This window comes from Botryllus schlosseri, chromosome 10 (genome assembly GCF_051294905.1).
Source record: "Botryllus schlosseri isolate E-star chromosome 10, Bs_hap1, whole genome shotgun sequence".
In the NCBI taxonomy this organism is placed as follows: Eukaryota; Metazoa; Chordata; class Ascidiacea; order Stolidobranchia; family Styelidae; genus Botryllus; species Botryllus schlosseri.
In genome coordinates this window covers 14,671,715-14,677,714 of record NC_137245.1, presented here as the reverse complement: position 1 = coordinate 14,677,714, position 6,000 = coordinate 14,671,715, and the positions used below count along the sequence as shown (strand labels likewise).

The 6,000-nt window shown below is 40.2% G+C and overlaps 1 long non-coding RNA gene and 1 other non-coding gene across 2 annotated transcripts; both read right to left on the bottom strand.

The window, feature by feature from the left end:
- Positions 1-368: 368 nt before the first annotated feature.
- Positions 369-439, bottom strand: Trnaa-ugc (transfer RNA alanine (anticodon UGC)). Its single transcript has one exon. It is a non-coding gene; the product is annotated as a tRNA-Ala (tRNA).
- Positions 440-468: 29 nt separating this feature from the next.
- Positions 469-2,407, bottom strand: LOC145448091 (uncharacterized). The gene is made up of 2 exons (XR_013917803.1): positions 884-2,407; positions 469-752 (listed from the first exon to the last, which is right to left on the bottom strand). It is a non-coding gene; the product is annotated as an uncharacterized LOC145448091 (long non-coding RNA).
- Positions 2,408-6,000: the final 3,593 nt, after the last annotated feature.

Genomic DNA, 6,000 nt, shown 5'->3' with positions numbered 1-6,000 from the left:
GGTATTATGAAAAAACGATTGTATTACCGAAAGTGAGATCTATCACTATTCCTTTCTCATGTGAAATAATGTATCGTACCAATAAGATCGTAGTGAAGAAACTGCATGTTCCTCACTACGGTAAGATTGAATCTCCGACAATCACTGTCTGCAAAGACAAACATTACTGTTTACCGCGTACCTGTCCTATTCTTATAGAATTTAAAGGGAATGCGATCGTTGTAAAAAATATAATCGTATTCGAAGCGTTACACAACGCGCGATTTTATGATGCTTGTTATTAGTTTGATATGTCTGTAATAAAATCGCAAAACAACTACGGCTCCTCATTCGTGTTCTAGTCAGATACAGCATCAATAGAAAAGTCGTGGAGACTACGGGAATTGAACCCGTATCTTCTATTTGCAAGACAGATACTCTACCATTGAGCTAAGTCCCCATTCAGACGAATAACAACGCAACCAGACGTTGATTTTTATTATTTATTACAAGAACAATACGGAATGTATAATGCAATTCCACGCTACTCGCGGTGGATTAAAACAACACTATTTTTCTTGCTGGGTGACTTGCGTATCTTCCATTGCATGTCTACGGGTATATTGAGTAGCTAGTTGGAAATAACGTTCCTTATTTTTTAAATACATTTCCGCACTCTCTTGATCCATCGGATCATAAGGGTTTGGTGAAGCGAGCAATGAACGTATTGATATCAGTAGAGTGGACGTTGTCATCGCTGGTGACCATTCCTTCTGTAAAATATCGACACATATGGTACCTTTACAGCTTACGTTAGGATGGAATATCCGTGTTTCAAATCGCATTTTAGGAGGCTTGAATGGATACTCGGTAGAATATTCGATTGATAATCTGAACACACCACCTTCGTAGGGCGTTCCGTTTGGTCCTTGGATCGTTGCCCACCAACTATACATATTCTTTTCATCGAATGGTCCTGCTCGGATCCCTTCGTAAGCATTCTGCTTAAATTTTGCTTGTTCATATATCAAACGCTTCAAAGCACGCATGTCTATCGAATGATAGTATTCGAACTGTCGCACTTGCTTTCAAATAAATTATAATTCAATCTAATTATACATGTAAATAGAAATAGGTTACAGAATAATGAATGATATGATTAATGTATGAAATGACATGCGTAGCGCATTTCAAATCTACAACAAAAAATATATTAATGTATGAGATGAGATGCGTCGCTCATTTCTAATCTGTAACAATTTTTCATGAATAGGCTGTTTAATTCCACGGCGGTTCCTTGTTTGATAGTAATACACTTTCCATTTATGCGGACATCTTCCTCATGAATCTTCATTGATTTTTTTTCGTTGTCTTCGCCACGTATGATCACCCACGTATATCCTTCACGGCGTTTTATCATGAACTGCTGCTCAAATTTTATCGTCGCTACACCCGTTACTATTATACTCTTTGAAGTTTGGTCCATTGTAATATTTGTTGGAGATTCGAATTTGACATCGTTAATCACTATTCTTCCCATCGTCGCTCAATTTCGTATTGAATGGCTTAGCATCAAATTTGTGACTTAAATAGTCCCCTAAACTTCTTCTACAATCATTGTCAATACAATGATGATCACACCATCGCGGAATAAACATATATATGATTGCAAACTTGTCACGTGATCAAAGCTATGTATGGTGCAATATCGCTAGGTTATTACCCATTGTGCAATAACGGACACACAACTCTTTCGTGCGCTTTTCTCTGTTTGATTTGAAATTCAAAAGTAGTCACGTGATTGGAGTGGGTCTAAGTACCCACTTTGACGCGTTAATCAAAACAACAGCAACGAACGCTAGGCGAGATGGGCAGAAGACTGCAAATCCTGAACAATGGAGGGTGTAACACCAGAACGAGCGAAAATATACTTCGAACATTTGGACAAGCACTGGGAGAGGAACTGGGATGGAGCTTGCGATGGGATGGCTGTATAGGAATAATTGGACTGTATATAGGAATAAGAATGATTTGTAGTGATGCTAAAAAAATATATAATTACAAATTTGGTACGTGATCAAAGCTGTGTATGGTGTAATATCACTAGCTTTGGACTTGTCTATGGTATTAACCATTGCACAATACCGTAACGTTCGCTAGCACACACCCCATTATGCTGTCACGGTTCGCTCTCCTAAGCCACACCCATTAACACCCATTATACAATCAGCTGACACAATCATTGTCAATACAATGACGGTCACGCCCGTTATTGACATATATTGTCACCCATTGTCCCTATTGAAGCACTATTGATATAACTCTTTCGCGCGCTTTTCTCTGTTTGATTTGAAATTCAAAAGTAGTCACGTGATCAAATGCTGCGATTTAATTGGTCCGCATGAGAACGTGCTGTTATATACTACTCAAATTACTGATATCCTACGAAACACACGAGCCGCCATTGAATATGCCAAGGAACGAAAAAAAGAACTGATTATCGTCAACCTCGACCAAGAAAAGGCTTTTGATCGAATACACCACAAATACCTTTACAAAATCCTGCGGAAATACGAAATTCAAGAACACTACATTTCCGTAGTAAAGAACATATACGACACTGCAAGCACCAAGATCGCGGTAAACGGAGCACTGACCAAAGCCATAAAACTCGAGAGAGGCATTAGGCAAGGCTGCCCTCTAAGTATGGTACTATTTTCCATAAGCAACGACCCTCTGGCAAGGCAAATTGAAGCAGATGGAAAAATCAGACCATTCCAAATAGGGAAAGAACAAATAAATCTACAACAATATGCGGATGATATCACCTGCTTCCTAAGAAAAGGGGAGGATATCAAACACATATTCAGAGAGTTCCAAAAATTCGAAAAAGCAACTGGCCAAAAACTTAACCCAGAAAAAACTGAGATTTTACAAATCAATCGAACACGAGGATATAATATCGACCAATACGAAAACCTAAAACACCCAACAATAAAAATCCTAGGTCAATATTTCGGGACAAACCAGATACACAAAACCTGGGATGAAAACAAGATGAAAGTAAAACGCACCCTAAATGCTTACAAAAATCGAGAGCTAACTTGGGCAGGCAAGAAAGCAATCTTGAACTCGATGGCGACGACAAAAATCGTCTACAACGCCAGAGTCATTCCACTCCCGAAAGAAGACCGAAAAGAACTAGAAAGAATGTACTTCGGCTTTCTATGGTCACCAGAAAAGATGGAGGCAATTGCCAGAAAATCAATGATCGCAGAAAAAGAAAACGGGGGCTTCGGAATACCCGACATTGAGTCCCTCGCAAAAGCATGCGATATAGAAAAAATTGCGACTCTAAAAAAGATCGAATGCCCGACCGAAATTTGGCATAGGCATGCAATCTATGAACTGGGAACAAAGATCAAAAAAGTCAATCCCAAACTATACAAGAATTCCGAACTACACAAATTCTCTACCCCAAAAAGGTGGATCGAAAACCTTGAAATAACGCAGATAATGGGCTGGAGCAGTGATTCTCAACCGCGGCTCTCCGAGCCGCATGCGGCTCTCGACTGCTCTCCGTGCGGCTCTCACTAACGATGTGAAATCATTGATGCTTCTACGGAAATTCTAATTATTCATGATCATAAATAAATCGCGCCTTCAACACAACAAATGTACGTTTATGTTCACGTTTACTGACGCGAAGGTCATTCCCTGATCACAATAGAATCCTACGTAATACAAGTTGTACGGGTTGTGACGTAACATTACCGATAGTAATTTCGGTAGGCTTTAAATCCGAACCTTTACTGCTTTACTGAAGGCTCTGACCGTCTGACCTAAGCCTAATCAGGTGTCTGTAATGAGACGGGCGAAGTTTATTTCGCTCGAGACGGCGGCTCATATTAGAATACGGGTGACAAGAGACTCGGTCAATAAGACAATCAACGTTTGGGGTAACTGCAGGTACTTTATTTTCTTACTCTTTGCTTTGATCTTGATAGCGTTAGAAAATATCGGAGACTTTGGTTCAATGATAATGTCAGGTTCAGATCAACCTGCAAAGAAATCTCGCACCCTTGTGCAAAAAAATCGGGCCTTTCAAAGTGAATGGGAAGAGGCGTATTTTCAAATTGAGGAAAACGGCAAAGCGAAATGCCTTCTGTGCCCTATAATAATAAACGGTGTAAAATCTTTCAACGTTAAGAGGCATTATAAAACACATGCGGGAAAATACGACGTCTATCAAGGTGAATCAAGGAAACGGAAGTTAGAATGTCTGAAAGCAGAGCGTAGCAAACAAGGAAAAATGTTTTTAAAAAAAAAAGAACCCGAAGAGGTAACAATAACATCATATAAGATCAGTCATCTATTGGCCAGCAATATGAAGCCATATTCTGATGGCGAAATTACGAAGCAGGCTATTGTTTTGTTTACCGAAGACAATTGTTCTCCTGCCATTCAGCAGAAAGCTAAAAAATTGCAGCTTAGCAATGATACAGTAACGCGTCGTGTCGATTGCATATCCCAAGATCTGCATGAGCAACTTATTCACAAGTCGCAAGATTTTTCTTACTACTCGCTTGCTCTTGACAGCACTAACGACATTACCGACATAGAGCAATTAGCTGTATTCATCCGGGGAGTCATGCCAGATTTCAAGATTTGCGAGGAGTTTCTTACTTTGCGATCTATTCATGGCACAACGAAGGGAACCGACATGTTTCGTGAATTTCATGCTACTCTTCAAGAAGCGCATTTAGACCCATCGAAATTATATTCATTGGCGACAGATGGCTGCCCAGCAATGCTCGGCAAAAATCTAGGTCTTCAAGGACTCGTCAACAAATGGCGTGCTGAACAGAATCTTGACGCTGTGACTTGGCAACACTGCATTATGCACCAGGAAAGTCTTGTTGCTAAATCATTAAAGATGTCCAATGTGACAGATATAGTAATATCGACCGTAAATTGGATTCGAGCAAACGCACTTAACCATCGAAAATTCAAGGCTTTTCTCACCGATATTGATGCTGACCATGGAGACTTGATCATGTTCACCGCTGTACGATGGCTAAGCCGAGCTGCATGCCTCAAAAGATTTTACGCGCTACTTCCTGAGATTAAAATATTTGTCGAAGGAAAGAAAGACATCCCTCAGTTGGGAAACGAACACTGGGTTGCTGACTTGGCGTTCATGGTGGATATTACCTCACACCTGTCGTCACTAAATCGGAACTTACAAGGAAATAACAAGCTCTGTCACGCCTGGTACGGGACAGTGTCTGGTTTCATTGAGAAATTGTGTCTTTGGAGAAAGCACCTAGAGGAGGGTGTTACGACACATTTTGTAACGCTTTCAAACCACCGACAGAATGGATCATTCAAAACATATGACCAGGTTATTAGTACCTTGATTGACGGGTTTAAACGTCGAATAGAGGGAATGCATCATTCCGTACCCCTGATGAATATATTTTCAAACCCAATGGCAGTAGATGCCGCCACTGCCCCTGATATTTTTCAGATGGAACTGCTGGACTTGCAGTCCGATATAGAATTGCGACTGTTGTTTCAAAGCAATGGACTCCTTGAATTTTGGGGTGCTGTTCCTGAAGAAAAATACCCCAACCTGATAGCTAACGCATCGAAGAATGCCTGCATGTTCGGTTCAACCTATGTATGTGAAGCCCTTTTCAGCAAATTAGTGAGGATCAAAAGCAAATATCGCAACCGATTGACTGATCGTCATCTGAAACAGCTCTTGTGCACAGCTTCCTCCACGATGAAACCTCGTTATGACAAACTTGTGAAAAATCAAATTCAATTTCAAGTTTCGCACTAAGTTGCAAAATAGATAGTGATCACCACAGATTTAGCGTCACGCCTTGTTCATCCAAACTCAATTCACATGCTCTCGGAACTCAGAAAGATTGTGGATTAAGTCTCAATAAACATGTTGTGACGCTAAATCTGTGGTGATCACTATCTATTTACTATCTGGAAGAATGTAAATTG